The sequence below is a fragment of the Chrysemys picta genome, chromosome 2 (genome assembly GCF_011386835.1).
Source record: "Chrysemys picta bellii isolate R12L10 chromosome 2, ASM1138683v2, whole genome shotgun sequence".
NCBI lineage: Eukaryota > Metazoa > Chordata > Testudines > Emydidae > Chrysemys > Chrysemys picta.
This window is the reverse complement of record NC_088792.1, coordinates 223,115,294-223,141,200: the sequence shown is the minus strand read 5'-3', so window position 1 is coordinate 223,141,200 and position 25,907 is coordinate 223,115,294. Positions and strand designations below refer to the sequence as shown.

General features: G+C 40.2%; 1 long non-coding RNA gene across 2 annotated transcripts; it reads left to right on the top strand.

Annotated features, from left to right (window-relative positions):
* Window positions 1–677: 677 nt before the first annotated feature.
* Window positions 678–25,362, top strand: LOC135981719 (uncharacterized). 2 transcript variants are annotated; one of them, XR_010598877.1, is made up of 3 exons: window positions 678–895; window positions 24,287–24,366; window positions 25,276–25,362. It is a non-coding gene; the product is annotated as an uncharacterized LOC135981719 (long non-coding RNA). The 2 variants fall into 2 exon arrangements; XR_010598878.1 differs by having other exon boundaries at window positions 24,287–24,496; window positions 25,276–25,326.
* The last annotated feature ends 545 nt before the right edge of the window (window positions 25,363–25,907 follow it).

Sequence of the window (25,907 nt, the reverse complement as noted above, 5' to 3'; positions counted from 1 at the left end):
TTTAAACTTGCGAATATAAAAGTGTGTGTGAGGTAACGAACGGGGGGAATTCTTCAGCAAAGATGTGTTTCTATTTCAGTTCCATTACAAAATGTGGTGTTGGAAGTGGTGCTCCCAGCGTTATCAGAGTCGACCACAAATGCCACATGAAAAGCAGCAAACATCCGGAGGGTTTCCTGCAAATCGCGCTGTTTCTCAAGACAAGAACTTTGTGTGCGTGCGTGTGTGTGTGTGTGTGTGTGTGTGTGTTTAAAAGGAACAATCGTGCACCTCGGTACAGCAATTACAGTCGATGCTCACAGCAATCAAAGCAACACTGCCTGAAAATACTGCAACGTAGAGAAATGCCATTTTGGGGTTCTCAAGTTAGAAAAATAAGAGGGGAAGACTTAAGAATGTTAAAATCAAAACTACAACCATTTGTTCTTTGCTAAACAATGAATAAAGCGGAATGAATGATTAATTTTAAAGTATATTCCCAGCAGTTTTGTGTGTTTTACAGTTGGTTGGTGTGTATCAATTTAAACTACCAAAGGCGTAATCGCTCTCTCTCTCTCTCTCTCTCTCTCACACACACACACACACACACACACACACACACACACACACACACACACACACACACTCACACGGAGCTGTCTGTCCATATCCGTATATAGCTTCCAGAAGGAACGCAGTAACGCAAGGCTTGGCCGTTTGTATGAATAGACAATAGCTCGGAGAATAAGCTAAAACAATAACGCCCTTGCACACATACAAGTTTGTTGGGTGTGGGTTTTCCCCCTTTCTTTCTAAAAGAAAGAAACCGTCTCCCCTTCGGGTTAGGAAGGAAGGGCCTTTGCAGAGTGTAGCAGGGTGTTGCACAGGTCCGCGGAGAGACTTTCTACCCCCAAAGGTAAGCGCACTTTCCCACCCCAGGAGGGACTGGGCTTGCCCCCAGGTACACTCATCAACGTGCCTTTTTACAGTGCTGCACGGTCTGCCCAGTGCAAACTGCTCTCGGAAAGCGGCTCTGCTGGCACTCTGGGTCAGACAAGCCCCGAGCCTTCCTGATCGCGATTCGGGTGGGTTATATAACGCGTTCAGGCGCCCGGCCGAGCAGGTACATCAACACCCCCCAGCCGCCGCAGCCGCCGCTGGAGATCACAGAGCTCCAGGAAGCCGCGGCTGGGAGGGCGACGTGCTCAGGCGAGGGGAGGCTGATGCTGTCTCGTCCCTCTGTGCCCTCCCCTCCCCCGGCGTCGCTGCCGCCCTGGCTCTCTGGTTCCGGGCAGGACTGGGCGCTGCAGCCCGCTCCCGTTGGGCTGGGAAGGAGGAAACGCGTTGTTTGTTCCCGCTCCTCCGGCGGCTTGAAGCTCCTTGCCCGGCCCTCGCCGCGGGGCTGCAGGATTCTTCCCATCCGAGCCCCAGCCGGCGCTGCGTGGCCCCCTTTCCCCGTGCGTTTTCCAGAGGAGCCGGGGGCTCAGCTCCGCCCCCCCTCACTCTGGTGTCACCACTCCCTTGCCTTCCCTCAAGCTGCTCCCGATTGACCCCGGTGTAAGTCAGAATCGGGTTCCCCCAGGGCGAGGCACTGAGGAGTGGAGACCCACCCTACTTGCAGCTCCGCCAGCCTCTAAACCAAGGCCGGAGCCAGCCCAGAGGAGAGCTGCGCCCTTCTGCCGCCCAAGCTGCGGCTCCCTGCCTGCCTGCCAGCGAGCCGCTCTCCTGCCTCCCAGCTTTAATATAAGCTACCCTTAGCCTGGCCAGTTCTCTGCAGTGGGGCTGCTGTTACCAATTAGCAAGTTGCAACCAAACACATTGGACCAGATTTCGATTGCAATTACTGCGGTGTAAATACAGAGAAATTCCACTGACTTCAGGTGGATTCCTCTGGATTTACACCGGCCCCTCCTTGCTACAATCTCTGCCAAATCCAGTCACATATTAGCCAAGTGTATGTGTCCCATTGGATTTGGTGCTGCACCACAGAGATGAATATAATAACCCCCTTCCTCCTCTGGGTAGCATTACACACCTTCTCTGGTAGAGGCAAGGAGCAGTTTTTGGTGGAAAGTGATTTTCTGGAAACCTATTTTGATCAGTTAAAGTCAAATCTTGGGCATTTTGGAAGACTTCAGGTGCCAAAGAGCTTCTCCCTTTTCCTTCTTCTCTGGAGATTTGATAACTTTATAGTCAATCATTTTTTATTTTTAAAATGAGGGGCACCAGGTACCCTTTGAAGAAGGAGGCTGATAGAAATGGCTAAGTCCAGGCATATTAAGCAATTCTAAAGCAGAGATAGGACAAAAGAGAGATCTTTTTTCCCCTGAGGAAAGTTTTACCCCTGATCAAGTATATTTAAAGCCAAGGTATGTATTATATCTGGAACCAAGGTAGCTCTATGTAAGTCATTGTCAAAACTGTAATTCACTTAATTGTGGGCAGGATCAGGTCCAGAAATAGCAGCTCCAAGTTGGTGACAGATACATCTAGTCCCAAGGCTCATCCTTCATTTTATTCTTAAATGTACCAGTTAGCTCATTCTTATTCAATCTGACTACATTTTGTAAACTTTCCTTTACTACTGTCACCCCACTGTTCTTCAATTTGGGAACTGGTCTTTGAAAGACTGAAAGGTAATGGAAGATTTGGGGCCCATGCTGAATGTTACCATCGATCAACTTATATATTTAAATGTATTTCTGCTTCTGAAAATTAGATTTCACACTCAAACACACACTAAAAATGGTTATCAAAATGCACGTATGTCTTAATTTATTAGCCAACCCCAGTTTCACTTAAACAAAGCTGTGAAAGTTAGGGGTTTTAACCATTATTATTCTTAATATATCATACAAATCATAGGCTATTGTGCATAATACAATAAATAAATACATTTTTTAAAACACAACTCCAAAGAATAGTCTCAAATTTTAAAAACAAATTAAATGCCACAAGATTAACCCTCCCCTAGAATCAGTTACACCTTGCAAATCACCACCAGTAAAAATTAGTTTAACCCCCCCACACACATATGGCCATATTCTGCTTGTACTTACACTGGTAAAAATCTGATGCCAGTGGAGCTATTCCAGATTTATGCAACTGTACCTACAATCAGAATCTAGCCCATTTAATAGAACTTTTTCAGTTAACAAATTGTTTAGTTTATGGCTTAGAGAAATGCAATTCAAATAACTTTGTGAAAGTGAAAAGTTGATCTGGATTCCATTGATAAAGTATATAGTGTAAGGTCTATGCTATCAAAGAGGAAACTAATTTCACTCAAAAGTCACAAGAATGAATGTTCTACAAAGTTCATTGCAAGGTCTGCTGTACTATTGATAATCCTATACTGTATGTTTATCACTGCTTTCTTTGGTAGACAGTGACACTTTTACAGTATATGTTAAGTCCTCTCTGCTGTGTCAAAATGAAATTTTCAACTAATACACAGGGGAAAAGGAAATGTGTTTTGAGTGAAGTAGTTGCCATTCTATTATGCAGTTATTTAAATTACAGACCAGGTGATCTGCTGCTAATATTTTAACTGAAGTTTGTAAGTGATACCAACAAAAATGCAAAATTTGGGATCATTGGTTCAAATCTTTAGATGGTTTACCATCTTTTTTTGTTGCAATAGTCACTAGGGCTGAGCACAGGACCAGAAGAAAAAACAATAGCTCTAAACCTTCAACACTAAAACAGAAACAAATCTTTCTACAGTTTGGATAGTATTTAGATTGAAAAATATTTTTCATTTTCCAATAAACCACTGCATTTTTGGTTCTAAAAAAGTGCTGAAATGCAACAATAATAATAATAAAAGATTTTCTGGGATATTTCTCGGTCAGAAATTAGAAATATTGGAACTCTCACAAAAAAACCCTGTTTTTACATTTCCAGATGAGCTATGTATACCCAAGAGATTTGGACAAGAATCCGTTTAATGCTGTAGGTTATAAATGAAACCCAGAACAGGTGCACCATGGTTGAGAACATTTTGTTTTTATGTTGTGATTCCATTGAGTAATTTAAACCATTCTGAGCCCTGACATTTACTATATCTAAAGAATTAAATATAGGCGTATGAAAAATTAGAAGGATGTTCTTTTCTTATTTTTTGTTACTGTTGAAATTATGAAATTTTCAGTAGTTTTTGGTAGTTCTTAAGTATCACTACAGTGAGTTATTTCATCTTATTAACTTCAATATAACTCCCAACTAATAGTTTCCAACTTTTAATGGTTATAGTGAAATGATACATATTGTTAAAAAGGGAACATACATAATTGCACACAAAGTCTACTTAAACAGTAAAACTGATCACATTCCCATTACAGTCAATTGCCAAAATCCTACTGATTTCAATGGCCAAACATCTACTGACTTCACTGGATGCAGAGTCAAGCCCAATGTTTCTTTACAAAGAACCCAACATTATTTGCAATGTTCTAAGCATCCTCAACTTTCTTTGGTCAGTTGGAGCTGAGGCAATGCTACACCTCTTAAGATCATGCCCAAAGCAGCCAAGAAGTCTCTCAAAAAGAGTAACAATTGCAAAAGCTTCCAAAATAATTTGGGCCATTGAGGTATTTTAAACTAGTCACTGGTTAATTGGATTTTAGATTTTTCTATAAATCATCTAGCTGAAGTTTGCATCTACTTCCCTTCCATGATCTATTTGTGTTTGAAGAAAGTCAGGGGGTTGAAAAACCCCTGTGTCCACTCCCTCCAACATCACCTTTCATATCTGCACAGTGCTCTTTGAAGGGTGTTTGCAGAAGGGATGAGACAGCAATTATCACATGGAGCCATAAGCTAGAAAAGAGGAACATAAACAAAACCCACTCATTAGCTACCCAGAGAAAAAAAAGAAAGATAGATTCCCCCACTCCAAGTGCAAATAACCTGCAAGCAGATTGTCTTTACCCAACTATCTTCACTCAGTTTACTAATTCCAACAAGATAGGCTGCCTGACTCAAGATGAAACTACTGTATTATCCTCAGTTCAGAGGCTAAGGCACACAATTAATTCACTGGACTTTCAAGTTCTGGTGTTTTAGGCTCATATCCAATGGTGACAAATAAAAATTAATTTGCTGTCAACTTCTGGTCCATACAGAATAGAAGTCTAGATCACAAAACTGAACAATGTAGAACAGTTGGTAGTGGAGGTTCCATTGTCACAGATCCAGATGAAGTGGCTTTAGGATAGAATTTACCCAGTGCATATGTGTAGCATGGATAAAACTCAGCCCTACATCGTAAGACCTGGGACACTTTGGATTCACAAAGCAAGGGGGGTAACTATAGCATTTTAGTCTTTGGCAGTATAGTTGCAGTAGTGTTCATGCTATGAAGAGCAGAGCAGATCTCTACCAATTACTTCAAAGCATCATGCTGTAAACACAGGAAGAAAATAACACCTATAAGTATGAGATCAACTGAGTAATGTTTATAACGATTCATTTGGCCAGGTAGTACAAAGCATGGTGGTGAGTTAGTGATGTGAGAGCTGGAACTGAAATGCATCAAACTCATCTCATATAGGGCCCAGACTTCTATTAGTTGCTCCCTCCAAATCTCCCATGCCACCTAAGGGAAACTGCTCTCCATTTTAGCCCTCTGCTCCAGCTGGGGAGACTGCCAGCAGCAGCCCATCTCAGCAATCAAAGAAGATGCATTCCCTCATATGGTAGTTGATAGTAATATCATTTTAAAGATGCTCTGAAACCACGATAAGCCCTGTATAAGAATCTAGACAGACAGGTAGACAAACCATTCAGCCTCCACCAGAGGGAGCCCAGTGCCCCAACAAACTAATCACCCCACAGACAGAGACCACAGTATGGCCAATGAGCTACCAGCAGAAGCCACAGAGCAACCTATTTACAACCACTATTGCCTCTGAGCAACAGCTGCCAGGTACATGTAATGTAGTACTGTGGATGGGGAAGCACTGCGGGTTGAATAATAGGAATAGATTGATAGATGTTGGTACCTATTGAAGCACAGGGAATAGGTGGGCGTGGGCCCACCCACACCTAAATGCTCCTCCCCCCAGCTTATAGAGATGAGCCACCAGACCCAGACATCAACTAGTCACATGGGACAAGAAATGAAAAACCAGATGCAGCCTATATTGGTGAAAAAAGTGTTTTTAAAGCAGTATAACGGTGTCTACACTAGGGTTTTTGCCAATATAGAAATATCATTAAAAAATCTAACTGATATTATTATTATATTGGCAAAAGTTTCTGATGTAGACCTAGCTCAGATACTTCTTTGTTGTTGCGTATTGGGTTTTTGTTTGTTTGTTTAAAGCAGTGGTTCTTAACCTTTACTGCAGCCTGCACCCCTTTGGTTCTCAAAATATGTTCTCGCACCCCTACAATTAGTTTAAAATATGTTCTCACACCCCTACAATTAGCTTAAAAACTTGAAAATAATTTTTTGTTTGTATATTATATTGTTTGTATATTACAGTAATCGTTAAAAAAGTATAATGTTAATAAATACATAGGTTCGATGAAACAAAGTAGTTGTACTTACGTTCCTGTGCTTAATTTGTGTTTTCAATGATTTACCTTCTAAAAAAATCTGGCATGTCTTGCACCCCCAGAAAGGGCATCTCGCACCCCCAGGGGGTCATGCACCCCAGGTTAAGAACCACTGGTTTAAAGAATGATCGGCCATAAATGCCCAATTCTTAACTAATTATTAAATAACATATTTCTTTAAGGTCTTGTCTATATATTTTGGGATTCAGCTACAGCTGACCAGCAGCCAGTGTAGCTGCACCAGTACAGACCTGCAACATAGACAAGTAAAATCACAAACTTCATTGGTTAAGTTTACCTCAGTTCCAAGCAAAAGTAAGCTTCACCAGTGCAGATCATAGTTTTCCTTGTGTATATCCCAAGTCTGCACCAGTGCCACGACCCCTGTTGTTGGCCACTACTGGCAGATGGTCTAATTCCAAGTACTGACAAGGCCTAAGAAGCAAAGGAGACTTGGTTCTCAAGTCCTTGGGCAACTATTCTTGCACAACTATACCTAATTCTTAGGGTTTGCTGTCCAGACCAAAGCCTATGTAGCAACTCTGAAATACAACACTAGCCAAAACTCACTTTATTTAAATTAAGTGTTTTTATAATTAATTCAGCTCTACAGCCATCTTTGGAAAGGTGCAATAGCTGTTAAAATATATGTAGCTTTCACTCATTTCCACCTTAGCTGCCCTACCAACTTTCCAATTCTTTGAGTTTGGGCCCTTTGCTATGCTACTATCTAGCCAGTGCAATCAGTCCCTCACTTTCAGGAGCACCAAATTCATCTGAAATTAAAACAAAAAGATAAGATAAAGTTACTTAGTTACTAAACCACATACAGATATGGGTAGGGAATGTGGAAAAACCATCGAACATTACTGCTTGTTAAGTTTAAGTCTATGGGCATCTCTCAAGTGAGCTCCTTTTATTGAGTAAATAAGATTGTGAAATATTTGATGGACAGATTTTCCACTGAATAATTAAAACAGAGAACACTTGGTAGTTATCCTTACATTATAGCATCTATGACAATGATCCAAAGCGCCATACTAAAACATTTACAAGCTGTATTATTTTGGACAATTCATGTAGAATATTGAGGTATATTTCTGAGGGGAGTGGTGGAGGAGAATATGTCCCTAAAACCATTTTCTGTAAGTTTTTTGGGGGAAGTAATGTAAAGTGTCATTCTACTCTAAAAAGTGACTTTGCAAAAATGACATAATATCCATGTTTACAGTTTCTCAATTATTTTGGATCAAAACTGCTTTTGATTTTTTTTTCTATCTGCAAGCCACACAAACTCAGCCTGAAAGTCAAGCTGGGTTCTTTATGATTCATGTACCATCAACAATAAAGATTCCAGAGCGAGAAATAAGCGAATACTCTGTTGATGATGCATGAGGCAGAATAAATTTCAGTTTACACTTTCATAACAATGAGCTAGCTATTAAGACCCCTGTATGTACTGCTTCTTTTGAATCACAAAAGATGGAGCAAAATTAATATAAGATAATATAATTAATATAATATTGTAGGATTACTTAAAAATCTAAAACTAACAGTTGCAGGATTAACACAGACAACAATAGTTCTAAGAACACCTCATTTATAAGATCAAATGCCTCTGCCTCTTTTGATAATTCAGTCTGTACTAGGACTGGATAAATACCTCAAAATATATTCAAATATTTGCTCAAATAAAAACTAGACTTCACTTAGGCTATGTTAAACACCTTCTATGTTCACTTTCTTCAAATATTCTAGTGAGCAAATTTATTGGCAGAAATGGTTGCAGAAACAGTGAATTAAACACATTTTAGAGAATATTAATGAAAAGAGGATTCTGAATTCAAAGACAAGTATTCACATTGACATCTGATTCAAAGAGTTTAGTTTATCCAATTAAGGAACAGAAGTAACAATGAGACCCCTGTGCTGTGTCCATCAATTAAGCTAACCAACATACCTTGAATTTAGTGTACTGAATGCTTGCAAACTACTTGCAAATCATCTACAGACTTGAAAATATTTGTAGACATCATTTGGCAAATAATTTCAAATGGATAGAATAATAAAACACAAGCTGTTCAGAAACAATTTGCAAATAGAAAAGTGGATAAATTAATCAAGTAAATTATTTCTCATTGATCCTTTGGTCAGCTCTCCAGAACACTAACAACATAACGTTGTAGAGAAATGCTTGAAGAGGCTATAGAGCAAGTTATGGGGAAAATTCTGATGTTCTTATGCTATGAGGATGAAATCCTAGCACTACTGAAGTCAGTGGGAGCTTTGTCATTGATTTCAATGGTATCAATAAAACTATTATGTGAGCAAAGGCGGCCAGATTTGGCCCCATATTTATATCCTACTGAGTGCTATTTTGTAGCTAAAGTAGAAATTTACAATCTGACACTTGAACTGTAGGTCTCACTAAACTTCAAATATTTCAAACATATTAGCTGAAACTTGAGACCTGATATTTTTATTTTAACAAATCACAATTTCCTTAAACTGAAAAAATATCTGTGCTGCCTATGGTTACCTAGAAATGATTAACACTTATGCCATTACCCATTTTCTCATTCATCACATTTGAAGTGAAATTATTTCCCCCACTACTAGAGATTTAAAATAAAAAGACTATCAAAAATTGCATTTGAGAGCTACTGAATCGTAGGGCTCTTTGGAATCAGGTACCTTGATAAACACAAGTGGATGATTCACTGAGCAAGCCAGGTAAGAGTATCTGCCAGGCCTGCTATGTATGTACTTGACACAGGTCATGTTTGTTGGATCAGACCCAGACTCACAACAAAGAGATATGCAATGATAAGAGAGGATCTAGGAGAGAAGGCTCAAATTTCCTCATACAGCACTAAAATAAAGAAATATTATAATGTTGCTGCAGTAAATAATTAGGTTGCTGTCACAGAACAACTAATTTAAAAAAAATACTATGCAATATTAAAATGTGTAGTTGCCTAGACTGGATCATTTGATTAGAATAATGATGTTGTAAAGACAAGAGATATTGATTGCTGATGGCAGAGGCTACACCGAAGCATGGATCCTTGCCTGTCTGTAACTATACCAGATAAAAAGAAGAACAGGAGGACTTGTGGCACCTTAGAGACTAACAAATTTATTAGAGCATAAGCTTTCGTGGACTACAGCTCACTTCTTCGGATGCATAAAGCTTATGCTCTAATAAATTTGTTAGTCTCTAAGGTGCCACAAGTCCTCCTGTTCTTCTTTTTGCGGATACAGACTAACACGGCTGCTACTCTGAAACCTTTCATTATACCAGATAAGTGTGTCAAAGCCTAGTTACACTTAACATGACTCTGCGCACAGTGTAGGTAGGGCCTAAGAAAACTATTGTCAGATCAAGAAATCAAAAGCTGCCCCATGATATCTGAAATTATACAAGGTAGATAAAAAGATTCCTTTTTATGAGAGCATTTGATGCCAGAATAATATGAAAAAGTTACTTTATTCAGTTCTCCGTATGTCAGTGAAACACATTTTTAGTAGAGAAAAGCCTATCATTCTGTTAAATATATTTTTATAAAAAAAAATGGACTGTTAAATACAATGATGTGATGAATCAGATACTGTACATTGGCACCAGAAGTAATTGGAAACCTCACTGTGAACATCACAAAGTGTTCAAGGTTATGTTTTAATTTGTTGCAGCCAAAATCAATAAATCTATCCTAGTTACTTTACTGTACGTGTTGTACTGGTTACTCACATAAATAGCATGACACACTCGTCTTAAGGAAAGTTGTCTTCCAAGAACCAATTTTTAACCACTATACTGTTGACATTTGAAAAGCAAAATAAACCTGCTTATGTCCTAAAGCAGGATGCAGACTCAAATATATACATAATTTTTCTGACCATTTCCGAGAAAACAATCATTCCAACTGAAAATCTACCTCATGGACTGCACAGCCAAAAATACTTAAAATAGGGGTTTTCACTTGGGGTTGGTAAACCACCCTGTCTTCCCCATATTGCTAAATGGGAGAGGTGTCCTGACTACATCCCAGCTAGGTGGGATGGGTGTCTGAAGAGATGAGGGTCTTGTTAAGGATGAAGTTGAGAAGATGCTGAGGGGTACAGACCCTCCTCTGAGGCAGTCACACAAGCATTATATGATGACCATCCAACCTCACACCCTCCTTAAAGGCTAGATTAGGAACTCCAGGTAGCTCAGCTACCTGTATCAGGTACTGGGGCATGATATCAAAGGAGGCAGAAACAAGTTTGCACATTCCCTACCTGATGTCCCAGCAGAGTGGCAAGTTCCTCCCTAGTGATTGGATGGGCCACACAGTGTGAAGACTTCTCTGAGGCGACTTCTCTGGAATGAAACTATAATTCAGAAAGAGACAGACACCAAATTCACTGAAATCTACCCCTCTCCTTCCAGGTAAATGAGGAGGTTCACAAAGAAAGAGCCCATCATGACTCCCTCCAAACACAGCCTCCACATCCATCATCATAATACCACACACTTATACAGTATTTTTCACTTGTCAATCTCAAAGCGCTTCACAAAAGTTAAACATATTTTGCAGATGGGGGAACCTGGGACAAAATAATACTAACTGACATGCCCCAGGTCACACAGCAAGCCAGTAAGAGGACACAGCTCATATGTCTCTGAACCCTGTGACTTAATACATTCCATGTATAGATCTGGGTGTTGGTCCCAGGCCTTTCTTCTCCAACCACCCTGGTGAAGCATCATGGAAGTCACTGCATCATTAGGTCCTTCTGGCTGATTTTCTTTGACAAAAAAGATTTTGTTCTAGGATAGACTGGGCCTTAGACTTCACCAGGAGAAGGTTAGCAGCAACACTGGTAAGAATGATTTCAGTGAAGTGGAGAGCGCAGAAGCTGGTAATCCAAGCTGAAATTAAAGGAGAGGAAGTCAAACCCAACTCCAAACCTTTACTTTTAACTTTCATTTTGGGAACTAATTATTGCTATTACAGCGAAATCTGCTTTTCTTCTGAAAATGAATTTAATTAGTCACTTCTATTTTAACTAGCTGGAGACAATGAAGTGGCAAATCATTCAAAGACAATATACAAATTACTAATTGTTCAAATTGCATTACAATAATAGGATGTTAATGGAAAGTGTAATAATCTGGAGACTTTTCGGTTCTTCATCTTATTTGACAGTACCAAAGACATTTTTTAAAGTAATATTTCTTTATAGCCTTGCTTATAATTTTTTGTTTTGTTTTGCTGATCCCTAGCTCAAGGCCTAGCCTCTCAAAGTCCTGTCCCAGAAATTAACATTGAACAAACAAATTAAACAACCTCTTCCTAAGAGCTTTTTCACAGTATAACAGGTTGAGGGCAGCATCCAACACATCAAAGGTCCTTTGTACGCTAATTTTATTTTTCCCTTTATATAGCAGCACATTTACCTACAGTTACAGTTTTCTTTGAGTGCAGTGAAGTGACTGATTAAAGTATTTTTGCAGTATCTGAAGAAATTACCTTTTTTGTACTGACAGCATGTGTATTAAAACATGCATTAGTCTAACATAAGCAATAATTGTACCTGATTATTCAATTCAGTAACTGGTTGAATTTTAGTGTATAAAAAAGCATAGTTGCATGTGTTATACACAAAGGCCATGACTTTTTGGGGGGTGGGGGAGGCCCTTCCTAAAACTAGGCTTCTAAATCTATATTTAGGCATCTAAATAAGTGGCCTGAATGTCTCTACATGTTTAAAAAGTAGAGACAAACTAGTGTATAATGCATAATTAACTGTGACTTTTTATACACATTCAACTAATCAATGAGTGGATAAGGCAAGTCAACTTATACCTTTTAGTAGATCAACGTGTTTTAATATAGTGTACACACAAAAATACTGTAGAATATAAAACCACTGTCAAAAACAGAAATTAAGAAATATTGCAAAAATGTTTTTAGTGTCCTGAATTTGGCTCAGACATCATTTTAAGATCATTTGATAACAATTTTGTTTCACTTTTCAAGAATAAGAGTTTGGGCACTGGTGACCTGGACAAATTCCAATTTGGGTAATTTCTACTGCCTTGCTGTAATTTCATTTACAAAGAGTTACACTATTCTTCATGCCTTTATGTTCTTAACTAAGGTGTAGTGTTGCTGCCCACCATCAAACTGCAACTGTATTCCACCTGCATTTTTGTGGTCCTATATAAAGTGATTCCTTTATATAGGATTTGCACAGGGCTTTGAAATCCTTCAGGATAAAAATCCCTCTATTACTGCAAAGATACTTGCAATACAATTCAAAGATTATCCCCTACCCTGCAGTAAAACCTACAAGGAAGAAATTTACATGATGAGTCCTTCATGGAGATTTCCCCCACATTGTCCCATCTTGGATGAGAAAGCAGAGGAAGATTTGCTTCTGCTAGGATAAAGACTGCAGGGTCTACTTCTGCCAAACCTGGCAAATCCCCACTGACTTGCCTGGATTCTGGGAGCCCAGGATTCAATGGCGGCACCTGCTCTGGCCTCTGAAGTCTCTCTGAGATCCCTGGCAGCGCAGCTTCATTGCTTCCCACTCTCATTTCCCAAGCTCACCTAGTCTCCATCCCTGGCATGGACTAGACCAGAGAGCATCCTTCCTGGGCTTCAGAAGTGAAGTCTATAGTGCTGAAGAAATGGCCAACATTCTTCTCCAACACAAAGGTGAAAGCTCCATGCAGAGATGACCCCCTCCGGGTGCACATTTATTGGAGATGGCCTAAAACAAAACATTCAAAGGTCTAATTTTTCTGAAAATTTTGGTGCCAAAATGGGACTATTTTCAGTGAGAATAAGACCATTTTAAGCAAAATTAGGTCTATATTCGTGCAAAGTTGTTTTAATTTCTAAAGTGTTAATTTTCCTGATTTCACATGCTTTTATAGCTGGATTACCATTTTAATAACATTTGTGAAAGTGTGGGCTTGAAGGTTGGTGATACAAAACTGCAGAGAGGGCCACCACAAAGTGTGAACAACTTTTCTGAAATTCTGCTTCACTCTTAATAATAAATATTGTTTAAACAGAGTAACAAGAAATATTTTCTTTCTATATATTGTTTCAGAATTTCACTGTAGTCACTGAGCTGATCTTCAGGTCAGTATTTCTTGCACGATTTAGTAACAAAACCTCACACAGATTTCAAATAAAAATTTGACTCAGGAGGCAAGGAGAAGGTATGCAACTAATCTGCATCATTAGAAAATATCAGAGAGAGAGCCTTCTTTTGGGGGGGAAATTAATGAGAAGGTTGTAGTCCAACAATTTTCATTTCATCTGGAGTTCTCAAATCAATCTAATCCCTCACAATCTGATTTTCAGCCTGGGACACAAACTGCATGAGTCAATGACCTCCTTGCAGGCAAAAGTCAGATGTCCCTGTTTATTTCAAACAGAGCAGTCAGGGACCGTGATGTTTCTGATTTACTGTATAGAGCAGATCTCATCACAGCATTATCACTAGCTGTACATAAATGGAATGCTGTGTGTCAACTAGTATTTGAAACTGTAAGGGATGAAAAAGCCTATTTTTCAAATATTTTTCTGATTCTGATTCTAATCATTTAAACTTGAATCCAATCTTAAGAAAGAAAAACCCACCTGAAGCTGATTTTCTAAGCAAGTTTATACATCCTGCCAAGTTTTTTTATACACCTATAACCACCAAGTCCTACCAAAAAGTCATATGAATAGATTAGCCAGATGCAATCCAGGATTTTAAAACCATGTTCCAATGAATAATTTGCTTCATTATCAGACTAGAAATCATGTGGCTAATATTCAGTGATTACACTAGGTGGAAGAGAGGGTGTCAGAAGATTTGTCTCTCACTGTTACTCCTATTCATACAAGGTGAGATATTCCTTATGAATTCAGCACAATTACTGATGAAGAATTGAGCCCTCTTTACTGGATACATGGAATATATTCAGTTCTAGTAATATTGCAGATTATGTATTCCTTATGCCATCTGATCTTAAACCAAGCTTTGCATCCCTTGATAATCTGTACGTTAATTCCCTGATAACCAGAAACTTCTATGCTTAAATTCTGTACCATTCACTTTTTAAAAAAAAAACGTCTTAATACATTTTTTAAACCTGTTTGCTTTTAAACGCTCAAATCATGGTTCATTAAGCTTAGCTTTATCATAATGCCTCTTTTAGCAAACATTTGGACACAATTCTGCTCCCACTGACCTACATTATGGATCAAATCCCGTTCACTTTATTCACACAGGTATTCCCATTGGATTCAGTTGTCTAACTAGTGTGAGTACGACAAAGATTTTGCATGATCAACTCATGCAAGTTATCATTACAGTCAGGGGTGGTGGAACTAGGGGTGCTGGGGTGCGGTAGCACCTTCTGGCTTGAAGTAGTAATAACAGCCAAATACATGTTTCCGCTTTCAATGCCCCCATTATAAAAATTGTTCACGCAACCCTGCTTACAGCATGAAAAGAGAAATGAAAGGGACAAAAAGAGAAAAATGGATGCTGTATATGGATCCTGCAATTTATGCTGAGGTATATGACAGATCACAGGTGATTAACTTCTCTCTTAGCATCTCAAAGCAAACAAGGTTCTGTTTTAAGATATACTGCTGTATCCTAGACTACCCCTTTAACCCCCACCTCCTCACCCCCAAAAAAGTCACCAAAACCTCACAAAGGTAAATAGTTGGGACAATAGTCAATGAGGGCTGAATGAGTGTAAGAACATCAAAGCTTCTCTCAGGGAGCTGGACTACAACAGAGGCTTTGAACCTGGGTTAAAATGTCACAGAGGGGCTACCTGAGAACTGCATTTATCAGCTTAATTCCTTCAGAATCAACAAATAAACTTTGTGAGAAAGAAGATAAAGAAAAGTTGCAGAGTGCAGTAGGGTCAGTGTTTCCAAACACATTTTTCGTTCCTGAAAGTATATTTAAAGTTGCTCCTAGTAGTGCGCATTACCATGTTGAAACCCCATTTAAAAATAATGAAAACTTGCTTAGCAACGTAGCTAAAGGGTGCAATCGGATTTGCTCACAAAATTATACCAAGCAAAAAAAGGTGCATTTTATGGAAATGCAGAATGTCAGCAAAAATGGTGGCATTATGGGGAAGTAAACACCATCTTCCTACTTTCACCATAACTTTCTCTTATTTAGAAGAATAAACAATGACAGACATTCCAATGTACTTAACATTATTCAGATTTCATATAAGAAAAATCCGCTGAAAATTAACTAACAAGCTAGCACTATTGCAGAAAATTCGTAGATTTCTAGGCCAACATTTTCAGGAATCAGAACCTAAAGCTGGGCTTCTAAATCCAAAGTTAGGCAGCTCAGGCCTGATTTACATAGAAAGTTGTACCATTTTAAAGAAACCAATTTAAGTTAAATCAGTGCAACATCTATGTGTGTACAAGCCCTATGTAACTGGCATGATTTTCAGAAGTGCTGAGCATCCTGAAATTCCCAAAGGCCACAATGGAAGCTTCTGAGTGTTCAGCATTTTTGAAAATCAGATTTCTTACTTTAGGGGTCTAAAAAGGGATTTAGGAGCCTAGCTTCAGGTTCTTGGTGCTAGATTATTCCCTGAAATAATGCAATGTTCCAAACTCTGCCTCTTTCACACAGTGGAAGGATGGGCAGAAACAGCTCCAGCAATTGTTCCCCCTCCTCCCCCCATTTTGCATGACATTGTCTGAACTCCAGCAGATAAGAATACTGGCTTTTACTGTACAATGAGGAGGGTGAGGAAAGGGAAGGTTAGCTTGCTCATGCTTCCCATAATTAGAAAGACCAAGAGCAAGAAAAGTGCAGTTGTTTGGGAATGTGCATTTGTAAATTAACAAAAGTTATGATTATTTTTAAAGGAAAAAGGAGGGGAAAACTAGTTGCATAAAGACAACATTTTAAAATTCAGCAAATATATGCACAGTATCGAACCTCTTGTCAGAAGACTTAATGGCCAAAATTTTCCAAAGTGACTAGTGATTGAGAGGACCCAACATAAGACACATTAAGGGGTCTGATTTTCAGAGGGTGGATGTTCAGAACCTTCTGAAAATGAGGCCCTTTTAAGATGACTCAAGCAAGCACCCAAAACCTGAGGCTATGTCTACACTACTGCAGTATGTCAGCCTACACTACACAACTCCAGCTACGTGAATAACGCAGCTGGAATTGATGTACCTTAGGTTGAGTTACTGTGGGGGCTACACCGTGGGAGGTCGATGGGAGAGCAAACTGCAGTTGATTTGGCGGGTCTTTACTAGACCCGCTAAATCAACCGCCAGTGGATTGATCTCAGATCGTGAATCCTGGCTGAGTGTAGACTCTGATACTCAATCATTAGTTACTTTTGAAAACCTTGGCAATATTCCCAACTCTCAGGACTCAGCTCTGCGCTTCTATATGTACATTCATAGTGCCAAAAAGTAGAATAAACTATTAATTGCCAGGCTAACAGCCATCTCTGTGCAAAACTGTTGCTTTACTGAGGCCTGGTCTACACTGAGGGGAGACGGGGTATCGATCTAAGTTATGCAACTTCAGCTACATGAATAACGTAGCTGAAGTTGATGTATTTAGATCTACTCACCACGGTGTCTTCACTGTGGTGAGTCGACTGCTGCCGCTCCCCTGTCGACTCTGCCTGCGCCTCTCGCCGCGGTAGAGTACAGGAGTTGACGGGAGAGCGCTCGGGGGTCGATTTATCGCGTCTAAACTAGATGCGATAAATCGACCCCTGCTGGATTGAACACTGCCCGCCAATCCGGCAGGTAGTATAGACATACCCTAAGATACTGCAGTTTTTCAAAGAGAATTACACTACATATGCATGTTTCAGACATCTGAGTCTCCAACTAAGGTGACACTGGGCTAAAACAGGGAAGTTTAAGCCTTATACCACAGTTATTATTCAACAAATATCTGGAGTGGGCATGCCCCAAACAAGTTTCTGGGATTCTGTTTATTTCACACCATTGCTGAGATAAATAACGCATATGTTGCTCCCAAAGTATGCTCTATAAGGAATTGTTTGATCGCATGGCATTTTACAAATTCCGGTTATTCAGAGTTCAAATGCAAAATCCAACATGCAGTCATCTGTATTTGCTCTTAGATAACTCTTGGTCCATATACAAATTAAGGCCCTGATCCTGTGAGCTGCGAGGACCTTGAGCACGATTGGAGAGGTAATTGAAGTCAAGGGAGCTCAGCAATTCAGAGGATCAGGCCCTAACAAATTAGGGCCAGTATAAGGACTGCAGGGAACTGTACAGCTCCTCCCCGATTTCAAGTTTTGGGGGCCACTTCAGTACAGGATAGGGCAAACTGAGAGCTGCTCTAACTTGCACTTCTTGCTACCACAGCCTCCTTATAGGTGATGCAGCAGTGAACAAGGCCAATGCAGAATTCTTTACTAAGGAACTTAAGAAAAGAGGAAAACAAGGATTTAATTTCCTTTGGAGAGAAATAACATTCACTTGATAATTCTCCCTAATAATAGTAGGGAATTATGCAGTTATACTCACAGATTGTAAGAACTTTGGGGGCAAGGATCATGCCAATCAAATTAAAATCAAGAATCCTCATTCATGTCTTTAAGCATTATTGCAATAAAAATATTATTCCTCCTCCTCATATATTCCAACACACACACACAGTGTTGGCAGAACAGATTCCCAAAGCATACCCCCATAAATAGCAGGGTTGGTGTATTTGTAAATATCGAGCAGTTTGAATACATGGTATGATTTATATTATTAAAAATCCCTGAAATTTACTCTTTCCCAAATCCCGTATACATTGGGTTCTTTCAGAGAGACACCACTGAGCTTTAACCTGAGGAGCTTATGAATGACATCATATATGTATTGTTTGTATAATACCTGGCAACAAGACTGTATAGCTGCTCCAACCAGACAGTCTTGTGTAAAAGATAAGCAGATGTAGCCACACCTGCCTTTATCCAGCAGTGGAATGCACCAAAAAGAATCCTGAAAGACTTCCGACATCATACATTTATCTGTTGATTTTGGAGCATCTATACCAATAACAGCAAAACACATTGCAGAGGTGCTACCTGCTCCGTCTGCCGTATTCAGTTATAAAGGAATGTTTTGCTTTTAAACAGAGAATGGATAAAATAAAAGGAAATAAAAATAAAATGTCATAATTAGTTCCAAATGATAAATTAAATTCCTTTTGTCCACTCGTCACCAGTTACACAGAAGAGTTCATTTCATCTCAGTAACAATTCTAGGATGTTGTTCTGAATTTTCTACTTTTCTAATCCTTGAAAAGATGGAAACCGTCTCTGTATATGAAAAAAAACAAAACTCTGTCAATACCAGTCCACAGATATTCCTGAATCCTAACCTTATCTCAGAATTTCTTAATTGCAATGTTATTTAGGGAAAACTGATCGTGAGTATTAACCACTTTAAAGACAAGTAACATTTTAAATGGGACCTCTATCTACAAAGCAGCCAAAAGAGTACAAAATATCCTGTCTGACTGACTGCTGGGGGAGGCAGCCCTGGGCTGAGCAGCACCTTCCTCGACTTTCCAAAGCATCAGGGTCAGCTCCCAACTCTGAACATGACACCCCACGTCGTGTAAAGATGTGTGAAGGGCAGAGGGAGCCAGAAGAAGCCCCAACCTCCCCGCTTCCCATGTTCCAACCCACATGGAAAGCCTGGTGATTTAATCTCGAGTCTTGCGATATTTGGTCTTCTACTTAAAGCCCCAGTTCCTTAACACAAGTGATTACAAGAGAATCTGAGCTTTCATTTATAAAACAAGCCCATTTCTTGCCCTCAGAGTTGCAGAGAACAGCTCAAAAATATTCATCGATCAAGCATGAAAAGAGAGCATGCCAAGGCAGTGCAACGTTCAGATTTTAGTCCTTCCTCCACACATGCTGTCCTCTCTCCTCTATAGAGGTCTCTAAGTTCCTGCACATAATCACACCACCGCACCCCCTACTGAGAAGTTATTTATTGTAACATCACTTCTACTACATTTATCTGAGATAGCAAAGTTAAACATGAATACCATAACCGGCTTACATAGCCAACATTCCATTATACCCCCATGCGCTCTATAGCATCATATATATAACTTAACCCCAATTCTTTTCGTTTTTAATTTACAAATTCTTAACTTGCTTGGCAATTAAGATAATTTCCTTAATTTCCCTGTGTTTGGCAGGGTTGTACGATACTAAGGCATGAAAGAAAGACTTGCATATACCTTGCAGGTGCTTTGATGTTGGGTCAACTGCAAGTCTTTGTTACAACGGGTGTGGTGTTTTGAGTCTATTCCGACATCTATCGATCACTCGTTGGCTTGAATTCCTTCCGCTTCCTGCTAATCAAGTCACTGCATATTTTACCATCCTTCACATCCGTGTTTTTCACTTGTTTGGAATGGGCAAATGTATTTACAGTTTAGGTGAAATATATACCCACTCAATACTATGTTATACAAACAAGGATCTATCTGTTCAATACATGTAGCTTGCTTCCAGTGCACAATTGGTCCTAAAGAAATAGTTTGATCCTGACAGGATCTTCCAGTTGTACTTCTGGAGCATGTCCTCTTGTGGCACAGCATGGCCCTGCAAGCATGCTGCCCTGAGTTCCCTCCTGCTTCTCCTCAATAATTTGTTTGCAGCCCAAATTACTTAAAATAATATGCCCTTTCTTGGAGTCCAATTTCTTAAGTCTTTATTAATATTCTGTCTCCTTTGGCCCCACGGGCCCAACCCCTTTCCCTGGGCTAAGGGATTCCACAGCCCTCCCTCATAGCTTCTCCCTTGTTAAGGGCATTCCACAGTTGTCTTTCCAGGGGCTGTGCAATAGTTGAAGCCAGCCTTGCTTCATAGCTCTGCTTCTTAGGCATCACATTGTATGTTTTCCTCTTCATTCACATCATAGTGTTTCAGGATGGGATAGCTCCTTGATATGTGTGACAGCTGCATCATGTTGAGGTAAGTATGTCTGTACAGCATCTTTGTCCAATGATCACCTCAGGAGGTTGCAGACATCTGAAAGGCTTCAAATAAATTTTGTCAGATAGTTCAGAGATTATTAGGCTTTGTAAACTGATTTAATGTCTTTCAGCGTGGGCATCTGCTGTATTGTCTTAACCTTTTCAGATCAGGTTGTAGCCCTTGGCAGGTCAGCACGTGTCCCATGCATAGTATTGCAGTCAATAAAAACATGACATTGCAATTCAGTTTAGATTTACTTCCCTGGCTCTTCCTAGCAGACAGATGAGGCAGTGGTCATGAGCTGCCGCTATGCTGTCTCCATGTCTTACACTTGAATGTCATCAGCTATGCCACTGATTCCTGTGAGTCCCATTAGTAAGCTTTGCTGGTTGCACTGATATTCTTCTACTGAAGGCTTGATCCCAGATGACATTCTCAACATCCGAACCTACCTGCTGGTTCCAAAATGTGGTGCGGCAGCTGCTTTCCTTATCCAATAGTAGCTGTTAATATCCATCTTTGGCAACAAGTACTATAAATATTTTTGCTTTTGCCAAGTCAGATAAGATTTCTTCAATATTAGGTATTTGGTAGTGAGCTCTTTTTTGCTTTGATCTATGCAAACACATAGCTTACCTGGCTTCTCAGTGCTACTTACCCAATTTGGCTTTATTGCTCCCATTATTAATTCTCTTAATGCAATAAGTAGCTGCTGTCTCTGTCTGTACACCAGAATGTCATCAGCCAGGGCTTTAAGTAAAAGACCAAATATTGCCAGACTCACACTCAAACCCCCAGGCTTTTCATGTGTTTGTGAAAGGAACATGGGGGAAGGTTGGGGCTTCCTCGGGCCCCCTCTGCCCTTCACACACCTCTTTACATTGTGTGGGGTGTAATTTTCAGAGTTATCAGCTGTCCCTGATGCTTTGGAAAGTCAAGGTGGGTGCTGCAGCAGAAGAATATCAATGCAATCAACAAGACTTATTAACAGGAGTCACAGAGATCAGTGTTATAGCTGATGTCACATAGCTTCAGGAGCCCCTCTGCCTATAGGACAGAGTCCCCCAGACGTCAAGATTTAACCCTGAGTCTGTACTCTCAACATACCATCATGAAATCTCAGTTCATCTCTGACAAATGACTATATAAAAATGGCACCTTCTTACTCAACAATCTGGCTCTGTGTGTATATTCCATGTAATTACTGAGGATGTTAGTGGCAAAAATAAGTTGGTACTGATTTTTACTCCTGTTAACCCTGTAAACCCAACACAGCTAAAACAGACTGAGCCAACGCGTCTGTTCACCAAAGGGTTAATTTAGTTCCAGCCACTTACATCTGTGCAGATCAACTGAAGGCAATGGATAGGTGTCATTGTGAACCTAATGTAACCAGCAGAACCTTCACTACTGATGAATAAGTGAGATGGAAATAGGGTGACCAGATGTCCCAATATAAATGGGACTGTCCTGATATTAGGGACTTTGTTTTATATACACAACTATACTCATCCACCCTCCCTCCCCCTCCAAAAGGTGTCCCGATTTTTCTGGTCATCTTTGAAGGAAAGAACATATGCTGTGTTTGTAGGGCTGGAAGTTAGGTGGGGTCTAACATATCTTTTAAAGTGAGAATTGAGCACATTTAATGTGGAAATAGTTGAGATACAAAAAAGACACCCGACGATGTCCTTGTAAGAAGGTAATTTTGGGGGGAGCAGAACTGCACTTTATTTTTTTCCGGCAATACAACCACTTATGAATTTGGCTGGGGAAGGGATCAAGAAGAAATAAAGACATTTGCACCCTTAGCCACTGACTCTCTGCCATGAACAGCCACTGTACAACAGCCACATACACTTTGGCAAATGGTACTAATTGAAAGGTAATTAATAAACCAATATACATTGGAGCCTTAATGCCCTGCTTTCACCACTCCATTCCACTTGTCCTCTGAGCTCTATACAGATAAATAATTCTGCCAGCATCGTGGGGAAGACAGAGAAACAGGCCCTGTTAGAGGGCTTGATCCTGCACCCACTGGTGTTAATGGCAAAGCTCCCATTACACTTCAAGGGTGCAGGATCAGGGTCAACTCCAGAGAGCAGTGGCCTGCCTCGCAGCAGGGGGAACAGAGCAGCCCCTTGTGGCAGAAGGTTGCAATTGCAACTGCCACCTCTCCACTCAGCCAAACACTCCTGGGCAGAAAGGTCACACTGCTCCCTCCTGCCTTACCCCTTCCTCTCAGTGAGGGGAAGAAACACACTGGGTATCCAAGCTAAAAGTTAGTGGAGGGACTAGAGGAGAAGCCTCCCCAAGCCCTAAAATCAAGCCTATGCCCCCACACACCATCTTTCTGGCTGATGGTCTGGATGGGCTAAATCCACAAAGGGACTTAGGCATCATAACACTTAACTTTTAAGTGCCTTGCCACCCACTGGAATTCTCAACTCAGAGTTAGGCACCTCCGAAAGGGATTCACATAGACTACGTCTCCCCTGCGCCAGGGGGGCTCCCTAACCACTGGGCTATAGAGTCAGTCTCTCTCTTTTGCTCTCTCTCTGGCCCAATGAATCTTTAATCATTTCATGAAAAATGGCACTGCTTCAGCAGAAGAGATTGCGCAAGACCTGGTGCAGCATCCTCAGTAGCCTAGTAATTAGGGCCCTCACCTAGGCTGTGGGAAACCCAAGTTCAAGTCTGTGCCTCACATCAGGAAGAGTTAGGGTCTGAAAACAGGTTTTCAATGTCCCAGTATACTAGGGGATGCCTGCCTGAAAACTTCCTGCCCATCTTTCGTGCAGGGTAGGCATTCTCTGACCATGCCTACTGGATCCAGCCCAAATAGGTGGAGGAACACTTAGTTTGTGAAACCCACCCGCGTGAGCTAGGGCATCAGGCAGTTCAACGGCATTAGGACTCAGGAAGTTTTGCATGTACCCAGTGGCAGAAACAGGCACCTCAGGGACTTTACCTGTGGAAATTTAAATGCCTCCAGGGTAAGGCGGCTGCTGAGTGGGGGGGCTTTGGGGATCTCAGTGGTTCTTAAATATTGGACTTAGGCAATGAAAGTGTCAATTAAGTGCCTAAGTCCCTTTTTGGATGAGCCCACTGGGATTCCTTTTGTTATTCCTTAATGGATCAGTGGGGGGTGGGGGAGGGTCGTTGTTGAGAGCCACACCAAAGCACTGAAATGACTTAACTCAAATACTTCACAAGGCAAGGGAGTCACCAGGAAATGTAACATGAACCCCCCTAGCATTGTAATGATTTCCAAAGGAATTGGTAAAAGATAAAAAAACTAATGATATAATCTCTGTCACTGGAACCAGTGAAAATATCCCCAACCATTTATTACAAGAAGCTGTTTGCATGCAAAACCTTTTATTGACTAGTGGGCTCAGCATGTTGGAATAATAAGGAAGTTCAGAATTTCCTCTCTTCAGTTGGAATATCTGTGGAGAAATGTCAGCTGGTAACTAAATCAGACCGTGCTATGTATAGCTTTGTGGATTTAGGTGGGCCTCTAGAAAGCACACACCCAGGGTTTTGTTTCAAATGAATAATGTTAAAAGACAAACTGTCTAATAAACCTGAAATATTATCTTGGAGGCGAAAGGCAAATGAGATGCCTTTGTTTAGGTTTCAATCTTTTCAGAAGTGTGGTGTGTCTTGTTTTTGTTTTGTTTTTTGTAGGATCAACCTGAAAGGAAGGTCATTTTATATTACCCAGCTAGAACCGCTCCTGGATTTGGAAACCAACGTCACGACCTATTGTAAGGAGAAAGGATCCTTTAAGTGCTGTACATTAACTCAAAACCACCAGACAATATTGGCTGTATCACAAAGAGAGAGTAGTTATCAAACTGTAAAGAAATGCATCATCTCAGTGGTTCTCAACAAGGGGTACGTATACTCCTGGGGGTACGCAGAGGTCTTCCAGGGGTACATCAACTCGTCCATATATTTGCCTAGTTTTACAACAAGCTACATGAAAAGTACAAACTAAAATTTCACACAGACAATGAAGTTTTTATACTGCTCTATATACTAATATCAGTTTCTCAACCTGGGGTCGTGATTTATTTTATAATTATATGGTAAAAATGAGAAAGTAAGCAATTTTTCAGTAATAGTGTGGTGGACACTTTTGTATTTTTATGTCTGATTTTGTAAGCAAGTAGTTTTTAAGTGAGGTGAAACTTGGGGGTACGCAAGACAAATTAGCCTTTTGAAAATGTACAGTAGTTTGGAAAGGTTGAGAACCACTGCATTATCTCATTCTCAGTGACACACTTGATGTGACTGGATGTTTCTTCTTTACCTTTTGAAACTATATTTCTCGCTAAGTTTTGAATGAAAATGTTTCCCCTTTGAGCTGTTCTTTTGGTTTCCAAGATCATGTTGTAATGTGGTAAGCAAAAGTAAAATAGTTTCAGTGTATCACTGCAAGTATTGAATAAGCTATACAGTTAAATCAGACGCTTCAAGTGTCCCTGACTGATTTTGCATCCAAAATTATTTTAGTCTCTCAAATATTATGTGTATTGCAGTAACACCTAAAGGTCTCAGCTGAGATGGCACAGGTATGTAAGAGAGCTTCTGCCCCAAAGAGCATACAATCCAAATAGGAAAAAAAAAGACAAAGAATGGGAGAAATGAAGTACTATTACCCCTTTTTACAGATCAGGGTCTGCGGCACAGAGAAATCAGGTGATTTGCTCACACTCAGGAAGTGGGTGGCAGTGCCAGGAATTGAACCTAACTCTGGTAAGTCCCAGTCAGTGATGTCATTACTCATTAAGTCCCTGATCTTGCAGATATGTATGCTTAACTTTACTCATAAGTAGTCCCAGTGAAGTCAATAACACTATTAATGTGCTTGAAGTTAAGCACTTGTGCAAGTGTTGGTTGGACTGTGGCCTAAGTGACAATATGTGTGCTCACTCAAGGCCCTCTTCCCACTTTGCACCATTTTTTGGGTGGGGGAGAATAGCAACATATATCCTGGAGGAGTGGGAGCTTGTGATAGTGATAGTTGTAAATTAAGATTGATGATGTGCCGGATAATTTCTGAGTTTGCTTTATAATTTAAGAACTCTCTGTTCTGAAGTAGGCTTCTAAAAGTGTTATGCCTGGAATGAGTGATTTGGGCCTGACCCAGTGGAGAGATGCTCAACACCCTTAATCCTGCTCAGCACCTTGCAGGAGCCAGCTCTTTGTCTGCAGGCTTTTTTAAAAATCAGTGCTCCGGCAAGATTCAAGGAAAGAGATTATTGATCTACAGATAATAGAATAATTTCTGAAAAGCATTTGC